Source organism: Stenella coeruleoalba, assembly GCF_951394435.1.
Source record: "Stenella coeruleoalba genome assembly, chromosome: 6".
Lineage (NCBI taxonomy): Eukaryota > Metazoa > Chordata > Mammalia > Artiodactyla > Delphinidae > Stenella > Stenella coeruleoalba.
Window position 1 is genome coordinate 42,710,944 of NC_137151.1, and position 12,297 is coordinate 42,723,240.

Consider the following 12,297-nt stretch of genomic DNA (forward strand, 5'->3'; position numbering starts at 1 on the left):
AACCCATCTGTAATTCATATTATATTGTTGGCAAATAAGTAATTCACAAACACATTCACAAGTTGTGGACTGACCATCTAGAAAATAGCTATGAAATGTCAGGAAGACTTCACAGCAGACAGATTAGCCTAGTGTAAAGACTTCAGAGAAAATGGCAGTTTATGTTCAGCAAAGTGAATTTCACTACAACCCTTAAGTAGCCTGCCATGGTGAACAGCGCTTAAAACTACATGAATAGCTCGCAACCAAAAGAGTAGTATCAAGAATGAATCCGCTGATAAAGTGACCATTAACCATTATCTCAACTCTGGGTAGCAACAATATAGGTAGCAGCGATCTTAAATAAAAATGAAAATCTTCTTTAAAAACACACAGGAACCTTCTGCCTACTTGGAGAATGACACAGAACTCTATCCAGTAACATATCATTACAACCAGGAAAAGAAACTAGAGGTATGTAGTCCATATTTCAAAGAAATACGCAAAATATTAAAACTTTAGAACTTTGTTCATTTGATGACTCTAGCCACCATTCCTTAAAGAAACAGTTCTCAAACTTCTTAGTATCAGGCCTCCTTTGTGTTCTTGAAAATTGAGGACTCCCAAGAGCTTTTGTTAATGAGTTATAATTATCAATATTTACCATATTAGGAATTAAAGGCGAAAATGTTAACTATTTTTTAAATTTTTTTAAAGCGTGATTTATAATTTAATTTAAAAATTGATATGAGATGCAACACAATTGAGCTGATTCTCCCATCCATGGGACATTTAGGTTGTTTCCAATTTTTCACTATTATAAAATGATGTCATAGATCTATAAACATTAACATGAAAAAAGATTTGCTCTATAGTGTTAACAGGGGGAAAAACTCAGGTTATAAAATGGCATTTAGTTTGCTATCTTTTTTTGGTGAAAAAAATATGCAACTTTGAACAGATGTTTATTAAAGCACTTGTTTCAGTGAATTGTTAGTATCTGAAAATGAAGACATCTATCTCCCTACCTACACTGAGTTCCTGCACGTGGAAACTGCTTATTCACATACACTCTGCAAGTATTTGTTGAATGAAATAGAATAGTTTCCATTTCTAGAATGTGCAAGACAATGATTAAGTTCCAGTTTTGTGACAAAATATGTTCTGCTTTCCTGATTCATTTAAAATTTTTAATGACATTTAGTATGAGAATATATTTTATGAAAAATTACTTTATTATACAAAAAAAGCTTAGTGATAAAAATAATACTGTTTTACAACTTTTGCAAATTTCTTTCATGTCTAACTTAATAGATGACAGCTGGATTCTCATATCTGCTTCTACATTCAATTTGTTGTGATACATTGTTTTGATTGAACTACATGAAAAAAATAGCCCCACACATATATGCAGTGAGAAGAAAGAAAGTATATGTTAATATTAATATCATTTTCAGATAACTGTGGATGTTCTTCTTTGATATTACACCAAAACTTGACAAGTAGGAGTTTTCGGTTAGCTGTAATATGAAATCTAATATCACATAAGCTTTTTGTATTCTGTTACTTGCTTTCTATAAGGGCCTTTTACCATAATTTTGTAACACTGATCACTTTGAAAATATTCATTCATTGAGTTATATAAATATTGAAAATCTTGACATAATTAATACCATAGCAAAAACTCACATTCATAATATCACCACCCATCCCATCAGAAAACTCTTTAAGTACTGGGAAGCTGACAAGAGCACAGCAGTTGACTTAGGTTTTCCAAAGTTTTAATTTTCACTAGCAAGCTCAAATTTTATCATCAGCAACAAATATTGTCTATTGTTTTGCCATGAAGTGACAAGTCTCACTGTGTTCGTTTTCAAGAATATCACTGCCAAATACCTAAGTCTAAATAATCCTAGTTTGTCTGGTAGTCATTCTTTCAAGTAAAAATGATGTTTCATGCAAAATACGGCTAGCTCAGCTCACAACTCAAAAGAACACGTAAGGGTTTTCCTTGAGACAAACAATGTACTCTGGATATGTAGCAGAAGTGCCTTCTGCATATTTCCTACCTCATCACATAGAATATTAAAACAATGCATTCAAGGATCAAGATTTAATAAAACTAATAATTTTTACTGCTTCATTAAGGACACTCAAGTAAAACTGGCTTTTTGAGTTTTTGTTTGTTTTTTTTTTTACAGTGAATGCGTGGTAGTGAAGAATACAATGATTACTAGTACACCCTGGTGCCACTGCCATTTAATATCTACTAAGATACCCACAGTTTTACCCACTATTCCTTTAGTATCAGCAAGGCAAATGTAAAAACAGTGGAAAAGGCAAACAGTATTACTATAAAAATAGTTTTAACCTAATGGACGCCCTGAAAGGGTCTCCGTGACCCCAAAAGGCCTGTATATCACAACTTCAGAACTACTGCTGTCTTAAGGAAACACTGAAAGCTAATGAATGATAACTTGCCATCCCCAAATCCATAGTAAATATCCCCCAACATAAAAAATATATTAAGTATCTGTATGAATTCTTTCATTTTGACTCAAAATTGGTCCAATTTGTTCTGAAACTGAATTAATAATAATATAAATAACAGTAGCAATTAACTCTTTTTTTTTTTTTTTTTTTTTTTTGCGGTATGCAGGCCTCTTACTGTTGTGGCCTCTCCCGTTGCAAAGCACAGGCTCCAGACGCGCAGGCTCAGCAGCCATGGCTCACGGGCCTAGCCGCTCCACGGCATGTGGGATCTTCCCGGACCGTGGCACAAACCCGCGTCCCCTGCATCGGCAGGCGGACTCGCAACCACTGCGCCACCAGGGAAGCCCAGCAATTAACATTTAATGAGTTCTTACATGTATTATCTCATTTAATACTCATAATAACTCTATTAATTTTCCCACATATTCATGTTACAGATGAGGAAGCTTCTTTACTTCAGAGAAGTAAAGCCACTTTTCCAGTCATAATAAAAATTATCAGTATTTATGGATTCCAGCTTTACTCAATATTTTACGTACCTGATCTCTTAAGTCTTAACAACCTTTTTATTATCCTGTTTTCCCTTTTTAACTCTTTAAACTTTAATACCCATTTTACAGATGAAAAGTTTTAATCAAAAAAGTAAAGAACCCTGCCCAAGGTTACTCAAATGTTAGATCTATATTCAAATCCAAGTCTGTCTTACTCCAGCAAGTACACTCCACATTCTGCTTCCCTATCCCACATATCGGTATATCCTTTGTATATAAATAGATTGTTGCAAAAGTCTTATGTACTTTCAAAAGAGAAAGAGAAAAACAAATATCGTATATTAGCGCATACATGTGGAATCTAGAAAAACAGTATCGATAAACCGGTTTGCAAGGCAGAAATAGAGACACAGATGTACAGAACAAATAAGAGGGGGAAGGCCAGGGAGGGGGGCGGTTATGAATTGGGAGATTGGGATTGACGTATATACACTAATATATATAAAATAGATAACTAATAAGAACCTGCTGTATAGCACAGGGAACTCTACTTCACTTTTTGGTACAGTAGAAACTAACACAACATTGTAAAACAACTCTACCCCAATAAAAAATAATAAAAAATAAAGACATAAAAATAAATAAATAAAACATATAATAGCAAAGCAGTTATAGGAATAAAAGAAAAACAAAGTCAACTGTGCAAGACCTCTATTTGGAATAATTCTTGCTTACTTGACTATCTCTGTTATCAAATGGAACAAAATCTACTTTTTTTTAAAATCGTGTATGATCCAGATAGTTCATTAATTCACATTATTGAACACTTATCTGCACATGACAACAAATCAATACAGCTAAGATTACTCTTTAAAAAAAAACTCAATACACTAAGCTGATATTATTCCTATATTACATATGAGGAAACTGAAACCCAGAGAAGTAACTAACTTCCCCCAAAGACATGCTGTTCATAAATGGTACAGAGTCAAAATCAGTTTGGACTGACCCTGAAGCCTAAACTCTTCAATCATATTGCCTGCATGTATTTAAGAAGGTCTCAGGCAATGAACTAGAAATTGCTCACAAGGTCTGTATACAGAGCTTGCTGATATCATATCCACTCTACCCAAGGCAATCATGATATGAACTGTCTTGTATCTCAAAGACCAAGAGGTGAAAAGGAAGCTGGTGATGCTGAAAATAAAGAGCCATGTTCTGAGGTGGTTTAAGTAAAGCATCTATAGGTAATGCTGAAGAAAGAAGTAAAATTCACTTACAGAGGTGTCAGATAGCACACACCTCTGCTGCTAAGATGAGCTTACCTCTGTTTAAACAAAACATACCAAAAAAACCAAAGCCTAGAGGAAAATGTCACCACAGCTACACAGACTATCTACAGATTGCACAATAACTTTCAGATGCCAGGAGCCCAGGAATGCTGCAAACCTTAGTAAATGGCAGCAGAAATCATTTTCCTAAAACACTCTAATCAATCACAAAAATTTTCATTTCAAGTTAGGATTTGCAAAGGTCAGGGGTTATGCCCCAATGCTTGTTTCTATTTCAAGGGCTTACAGTGCAAACTGCTGCTTAAATATTAAAGCCCAAGGGGGACAGGAAAAGAATCAAGGTTTTATCCAGCTCAATTCACCCTCCACAACTTGTTGCAACAACTTGCAGGAAAACATCTTGAGACTGGACAGAGGAGTGTGGCTTTAATTTCAAATCAAGTGTATTCTCAAGGAGTCCCCAAACACATTTGACGTTTGACAGGAAGGTGACAAAATGGGAGGCTGTGGTGTACCTCCTAAAAGGGCAGGCAGTACAGGCGAGAGATGAGCAATTATACTTGTCACAGAATACGATATTCTGGATTCCCTCTGTGGCAAAAGAAAAAAAAAATTATAGAGCAAACTTTACCTCCTCCATCAATGATTCCCAGCATGATCAAAAAGAATCAGAATCTAGTAAGGTAAAACCAGCTGACAGATACATAGAAAAAATAAAAATCAAGATTGAGGTCATGGCCCTTGACATGCACCATTTACACTAAGGATTCCCCCACTTATCTGAATTAATTTCACATACCTCATCTCATTCAGATAATTGAAGTTTTCCTCTTAGAGTTGTAAAGTGTTTACCTCAACATAATTAGTAAACTATCCACTTAAAAATTCCACTACAAAAATTACCACTCCCTCCTCTCTACACATAAATGTATACTCCACTATCCTTTAAAGTATGAGATTTTGGCCTTCATGGGGAATGCAGTTCAACAGTCCTCTTTAAAAAATTAGCACAAGAAATTCTACACGAAAAGTTATGGTCATTACTTTTTTAATAAGTGTCTGCATTACTTGTTAAAGACATGGTAATTTGGGTATTCAATACATGACTACTGTTCTGAAACCAAATTAAAGGTTTAGACTACTAAAGAGTTTGATGACTTGCTTCAATACAATAACTGGGATTGTATGGAGAACAAAATCAAAGAGGTCTCTCTTTTTTTATGAGCAGGCATTTAAGGGCCTCTTAATGAGAATTTACTCTTTAGTATATAATTACTAATGCACAAAAATAGGGCCATTAGGGCTTCCCTGGTGGCGCAGTGATTGAGAGTCCGCCTGTCCATGCAGGGGACACGGGTTTGTGCCCCGGTCCGGGAAGATCTCACAGGCCGCGGAGCGGCTGGGCCCGTGAACCATGGCCGCTGAGCCTGCGCGTCCAAAGCCTGTGCTCCGCAACGGGAGAGACCGCAACAGTGAGGGGCCCGCGTACCGCAAAAAAAAAAAAAAATAGGGCCATTAAATTCACTTCTTTATAGTGCCATAAAACTTCTATTTGTAAGAAATATAAAATAATATACATTTAATCAAACTCCAGAAAAACAGACATGTGCAACACCTAACAATACATGGTGAAAATTATATACATTTTCTTCTTAAATAAACTCCCTGCAAGATGACTAATGATGCTATTTTGTATGTGGATATGCTTGTAATTTAAAATATACAGACTCCCTAGTACTTATGATGGCAATGAAATGTCTGAACTTCTTGTATGAATTCTCAATTTCTATATGAAAATTGGTTTCCCATACTGATAACATACTATTGATTATATCCAATCAATATTTATTTATCACCTGTTATGTGCCAGGTACTGTACTAAGTGCTGAGGACACCAACAGGAACAGCACAAATTCGGTCCCAACACTCTGGGTACACACAGTCTAGAAAGAAAGACAGATAACGAACAAATGTGCTATGGGAAAGTATAACAGATACTTGGTCAAATGAAAGCTCAAAACTGAGAGAAAACCTGGTTAGAAAATCAAACACCTGAAAATAATTAGTTACCACTGAAACTGGATAGAAATCACCCAGTAAGTAACTCAGCTACAAAGGCAGAGAACCAAGAGCAGGGTAGTCAGGAAGGGGATCTACATAATGACTGGATGACCAGGGTGTCCTAGCGTCGGATGCAAATGAAAGTTGACCCTCAAAAAAAGCTGAAATTATAACAGCCAAAGAGCCCAGCTCTCAGCTGTCCTGTCCTCAGTACCTAAGAAGTCAATCCAGTGAGTGTGAGTCTGAGAAGCAGTATCAAGGTATCTTGACTCTACTAGTTCTGCCCCAGTTGAAATAGGACCCCAACCGTCCACCATGGACAAGACCAGGTCCAAGTTCCCTGAAGGAAGAGAGGATGGCGAGGAGAGGAAGAGCTCTGGAGCAGGCTCAAGACAAGGTTCCAGGTCCACAAGGGATTTGGAATACAAAAAGGAATAATAAAAGAAATATATCAACTCTATGGATTATTTTATGCTAAGGAAATACTGCAGAACTGCTTCACTTTTAAAAATAAGTACTCAAAAAAATTGTAATCTTGAGTTTAAATGACTTAAGTGTGACCTTCAAGTGTGGGAGAAAACGACTAGACAGTCTCACTAATTCTTATCAATTGTCTGATTCTATAAACTAATTCCATCTAAATCTATATTAATATATTCTAGATGCTTCACACATACTTCCCTAAAATGTTTATGCCATATATTTCAAAACTCCTGATGAGCGAAAGCATTTTTCAAAATGAGAATCTCATTTTGAAACTCAAAGTGAGTACATGCCAAGGATATAGTAAGACACCAAACCTCTGTGAGCAATGGATGCCGAGGGCACCAGAATAATTCCAGATCCCACCTCCTGAAGAGGCTGGGGATCTTAAGGTATTTTCAGTCTTAAAAATCAATTCAAGAAGTGGGTGGAAAAGACAGAACAGGCAGTGGGTGGGCCAGGTAGCCTGGGACTGACACAGGAACCAGCAATGATAGATATGAAATTATTTGCCCCCTACAAATTAAGCACTATCATACTGTACTGTACAATTGTTTTCAGTAATAGTGTCATGAGGGGAAAAAAAAATGCATGTAGTCCAAAGATGATGTCCCTATGAAAACTATTATTCATATAACTCAACATACTCAAATAGGAATCACACTATGGAAATGGCCCTGCATTTGCCCAAACATTACTTGCCAAGGCTATTCAAAGGGTGGAGTGGTGGTACTTTCCAAAAGAAATGCTTGAAAAATTTCCTCAGTAATTTTTTTTTTAATAAACAAAGCACACTATAATAATCTATTAAAGAAAGAATATAAGCCTAAGGGAAAAAGAAAATACAGTAAGGTTTGTTTGGTTTGGGGTTTGTTTGTTTGTTTTCATTATCACCACCATGAAGCACAAGGCATCAGCCAGAAACTGTGTAAAATATCATTTCAGGACAGCTTTTTACCACAGGAGTCTGAACTCCGTAAGTCATGCTGCTTCCAGAAGTCTATGTACTGAAAAATATATCTTTATAAAGTGAAACCAAGGCCTTAAAACGTGGCGTACAGTAACAATTAGGGTCATTCAATTCACAATTCTCAAACTTTGCTCCAGTGGAAAATTTGTATTATTTTAGCTCAACTGAGGTGTCCTATCAAAAAATTTAAATAATGGTGTCCTTTTCCAATTTCACAGTGGGTAATGTACATTAAAGAACAAAATTCTCAATGTTAACCTCTTGCCTCAATTTATCTAAAATATTAGATACCTGCTACCTCTTTCAATATTGGAATTCAGCCTAACAGAGTATCTATTCAACACAAAAATGGAAATGAGGTATTTCAAGTTTATAATATCATGATTCATGACTTCCAAGCACTCTGCTACCTTCTTAAATTTGATTAAGCCCAACAAAACCACAAGCATTACAAAGTACACTTCGCTTGACATGAAGCATACAAAGATGAATAAAACACAGCCCATCTTACATGAAGCCACACCAGGGAAAATGCACACAAGCCAAAAAGTATCTACTAAACACCTGCAGTAAACCCTGGAGTGGGAGATGCAAAGAATTCACCCTACCCCAGCAAGGACCTGGGGACTTCTGCATTGAGGACCACTACCAAAAGGGAGCTGAGGATGCTGGAATTCGATGACTCCATGTGTTACAGGACCTTTCTTCCTAATTAATATCAAGGTTACATACACCATAACCCTAGGACTCTTGCAATGCCAACCTGCTGGAATTGACACAGACTATCTGAATCAAGAATATGAATAAACATTCTCGAAGTGAAAATAGTTACTAAATTCAAACAAACTGGAAAGTACTGTTTCAATTGATGAAATGTAAAGATTGCCTAAATATAATCTGTATCATTTGATCTAATGACTCCAAATCACAAACTAAGGCATATACTCAAAACACCGGGAAAAAATTCAACGTTAGTAATAACTTGGCTTTTTGTTTTTAAGACATCAAAATCAAAACAAATTTTGGTACAAAAATATCCATTGGGGAGGTATGAATGATCTACCTAGGTGTTCGATTAAGTCAACTAGTTCTATTCAGTTCATGTTAAATCTCTTCAGGAAACTTGGATTACTTTTACTCTGCAAAATTATAGGGTTGCAATAAATTAATTATTAATAATTAATAGTTAACTGCTGAATTTCCTCACAAACAGAAAATTCTGTACTTCTGCAGTCTGTCAGATTAAGTTGTCAACACGGTTTCAAAACAGGAGTAAAAAAGCCTTCTTAACTTCTCAAATTGGTAATGCTATAAAATTCAGTTTCCTACCTTATCTCAGTATCACGGTTCACATTTTACCTACCCAGTTTTCAAGTTCGTCAAAGAAACTTTCATGATTCAAAGGGTACTCTTCCCACCCCCCCAATACTAAAACTGTTTCTTAAATACAAGATCCTAAGGAAAATATATAATGAAAGGCAGTGAGAAATGTGAATCTATTCCACATCAAATCTGGAATGCACTAATTAAAATTCAATATTGCACTTGGTACGTGGGCTCCTACATGAAACTCCTGCCATGTTCTAGCTTAAGGTTAAACAGGTTAATAGAATCCAATAAAATGGCTCTATTGAATTATACTGGATTTCTTTTCAACAGCTCCTTTACCTGACCATTCTGTTGAACTTTAAAATCAACTTCAGGGGTAGCACCCAATAACCAAGGAGAGCCACGGCTCACGGGGGCTGCATTCTGCAACCCACCTGGTGTGGAAAATCACCGTCAACGCACGTTTTCCATTTCAAACTGTGATACAGGTGGAGGAAAAAGTGTAAAGCCTTCTCTTTGAACCTCCCATCACACTGCCTCCAAGCGCTAACTTAAGAATTATCTCAAAGACAATGTAATGCAGTACAGTTCTCAGAAAACTCTAGAAGTTGCCTTTGCCAGAGAGGAGAGACCAAAAAAAAAAAAAAAGAACTCCCTCTAGACTAAAGGTTAAATTAACGTAGTACTGCAACCTCGCTGCTGGGTACACGGCTGGATTTACAGGACAAATTCAGAGAACCTTTCCCCCGCCCGAACAGACTGCCTGGGTCCCGATTAAAATAAGTATATGCGGGATCTTCAGAGGAGGGAAGGGGGCGGGGAGAGCGCAGAGTGAGCGAGGTCTTTAGCCTCCGCTAAGGGGCTGCTGAGGTCAGGAGAGTTAGGGCGATAATGGGGCCAGGCGCAAAGGGTCCTTCAGGAAGACCTGGCGGCGCGCGGCGCGAGGGACCACTGGCCCGGCAGTCTCGTGGTCGGCAAGGCGGCCCCTCCGCTCCTCGGGCCAAGGCCGGGAGCCCGGCCCCACCTCCTCCCCGCGAGAAGGCGACGCGCCCCCAGCCACCCTCACCGGCCGCGCGACGAGGCGGCTGCGGCGCGCTGGCTGCGGGAAGCCGGCCCGCAAGGCGCGCAGAACCCAAGAAAAGAAGGTCAGAAAATGGCCAGCGCGTATCAGGAATGAGACACAGCAGCCGGGGTGCCCAGCTCAGGGCGCGGGGCGGACGGCGGCGCCGCGAACGCAGCGCGTGCGTCCGGGAAGCGCGCCGCCCGCGCGGCCCTCAGCTCCGCCCCCCGGCTCCCCGCGCCGCCGCCGCCGCCGCCGCCGCAGCCCCTCTGGGAACTCCAAGCCGCGCGGCCCCGCGAGGCGGGCGCCAAGGAGGGGAGGGGCCGCGCTCCCCGCCTCCCCGCCGGCCCGCGCGGCTCCCCAGCCCGGAGCCTACTCACCTCCTCCTCCTCCTCCTCCTAGTCTCTCCCTCCTGGCCACCAGCGCGGCCCAGCCGGCGACGCGCTGACGCCGTGCCCCTCCCCCGCGGCCGCCGCCGCCGCCGCCGCCCCGCCCGGCCCGCGGCCGCAGCGGCCTCTGGACGCGTCAGGCGTAGGCCCCGCCTCCCGGCCCGCCCACGCGCTCACCACTCCGCCCCCTGCGCGGCCAGGTTGTTGCGGGTCTCTGACTCAGCAGACGCTCCCGCCTTCGCGAGCCTCGAGACCTCCGCTCACAACCCCCGAGTCTCTCCTCACCTGCCCACTGCCCTAGGACCTCACTTCGCCTCCCACCTCCCCGCGCGCCCTTTCCCATCTCTAGTCAGCCACCGCGTCTTACCCTTAAGCTTGTTTATACTCTTTCCCTAATCCCTAGTCTGGTTGTAAGCTTGCATTGGTGCCTTCTCCTTCCTTCTAGAAGGTCTTCGCTGCTCACTAGGTCAGCCTCGGTTTCCTCCTGCAGTTTTCCCGCCGGTCTCTTCTCTCCCCGGTCTCCGTTCCCCTCCCTGGCCTGCTGGAGCCACGTACCCGGCTTCTTCCCTGCCACTGCTACCTGAGGGACAGCTCGCACCTCCTAGGCACCTGCTTGGCCAACGCGTCCTAATTTCCCTCCCCCTGGTCCCCTCAGAACCCTCTGGACAGGCTCGTTCCTTTCTTTACCTACATTTTGAGCGTCCTTTCTGTTCTCACTACTCCAAATAGTTCATATGCAGTTTGGGAGTTAATGGTATGTGCGCAGCCCCAATCGCCTCAAGAGTCACCCAAGTAGTTAAAAATCACAAAGCAGAGCGATAGCAGTGGTGACAATCTTTGACTTTCATCGTTCCCATCCATACTTTCTCTGCGATAAAATGTCAATTAACACAATTTCTATTGGGTCTTACAGTCCACAAATTTTGCCTGTTTTTCCCTGCAACCTAATCTCAATTCAGTTCTTTTATTTATAAAATTCATAGTCTGTAGAAAGAGCACCAGGATCTTTTAGGTCTCTCGTTTAATTACCTGTAAAAGGAGGAATTTGTTTCTTCCACATTTAAATTTCTGTGATTCCGAATCAAAGGATTTTGTATTTGGAAGGAGCTTGTGGGTTAAATGAGTCAGAAGAAGGCAGAAGATGCAAATGTAACTAGAAGTCTGGTAAACTTCATTTTTAAAACTGCAACTTGGAAGAGTTAGGTTGTGATGTGGAAATGAGTTGAGAGACATACCAAAATAAGGGAAACTGATTAGGCCTTTAAAGTTACATCCACAAGTTGCTTTAAATTATGTGAGTAAACATATTATCCTTAAATTGAAGAATTAAAACTATCTTCCATTCTAAACAAAATTCGGGCTCTATGAAGACCCTCAAAGTTTAAAACCATTGTTGAACTGAACAACAGCATTATAAGCATGTGAAAACCTTATCAATCCTCTGTCCATACACTTTAACACAAATTGGGAAACAGAAAAGTGTAAATGCCAAAAGCTGAAAGTGAGTGTTCCTAACAACACACAAGACTAGTAAATCCTATCCCATGGAATAAGTATAAGAACTCCAAAGGCTATGGCTGCCATTTCACTGCTATGGAAATAGTCATACAACTTTTTTTTTAATATTTATTTACTTTCCTTATTTTTTTGGCTGCGTCCTGCCTTTGTTGCGGCCCACAGGATCTTCATTGAGGTATGACTCATACAATTTTTAATTAACTTATCTAGTCCTTAATATCATCTGGAGTCT

At 40.0% G+C, this 12,297-nt stretch overlaps 1 protein-coding gene across 20 annotated transcripts in view; it reads right to left on the reverse strand.

Annotated features, from left to right (window-relative positions):
* The window catches only part of GTDC1 (glycosyltransferase like domain containing 1), a 494,021-nt gene extending 483,358 nt beyond the window's left edge, over nucleotides 1–10,663 (reverse strand). For all 20 annotated transcript variants that reach the window (XR_013828618.1, XR_013828619.1, XR_013828620.1 and 17 more), the window contains exon 1: nucleotides 10,539–10,663. The gene's annotated coding sequence lies outside the window, so the exon portion shown is untranslated. The remainder of the gene's footprint in view (nucleotides 1–10,538) is intronic.
* Nucleotides 10,664–12,297: the final 1,634 nt, after the last annotated feature.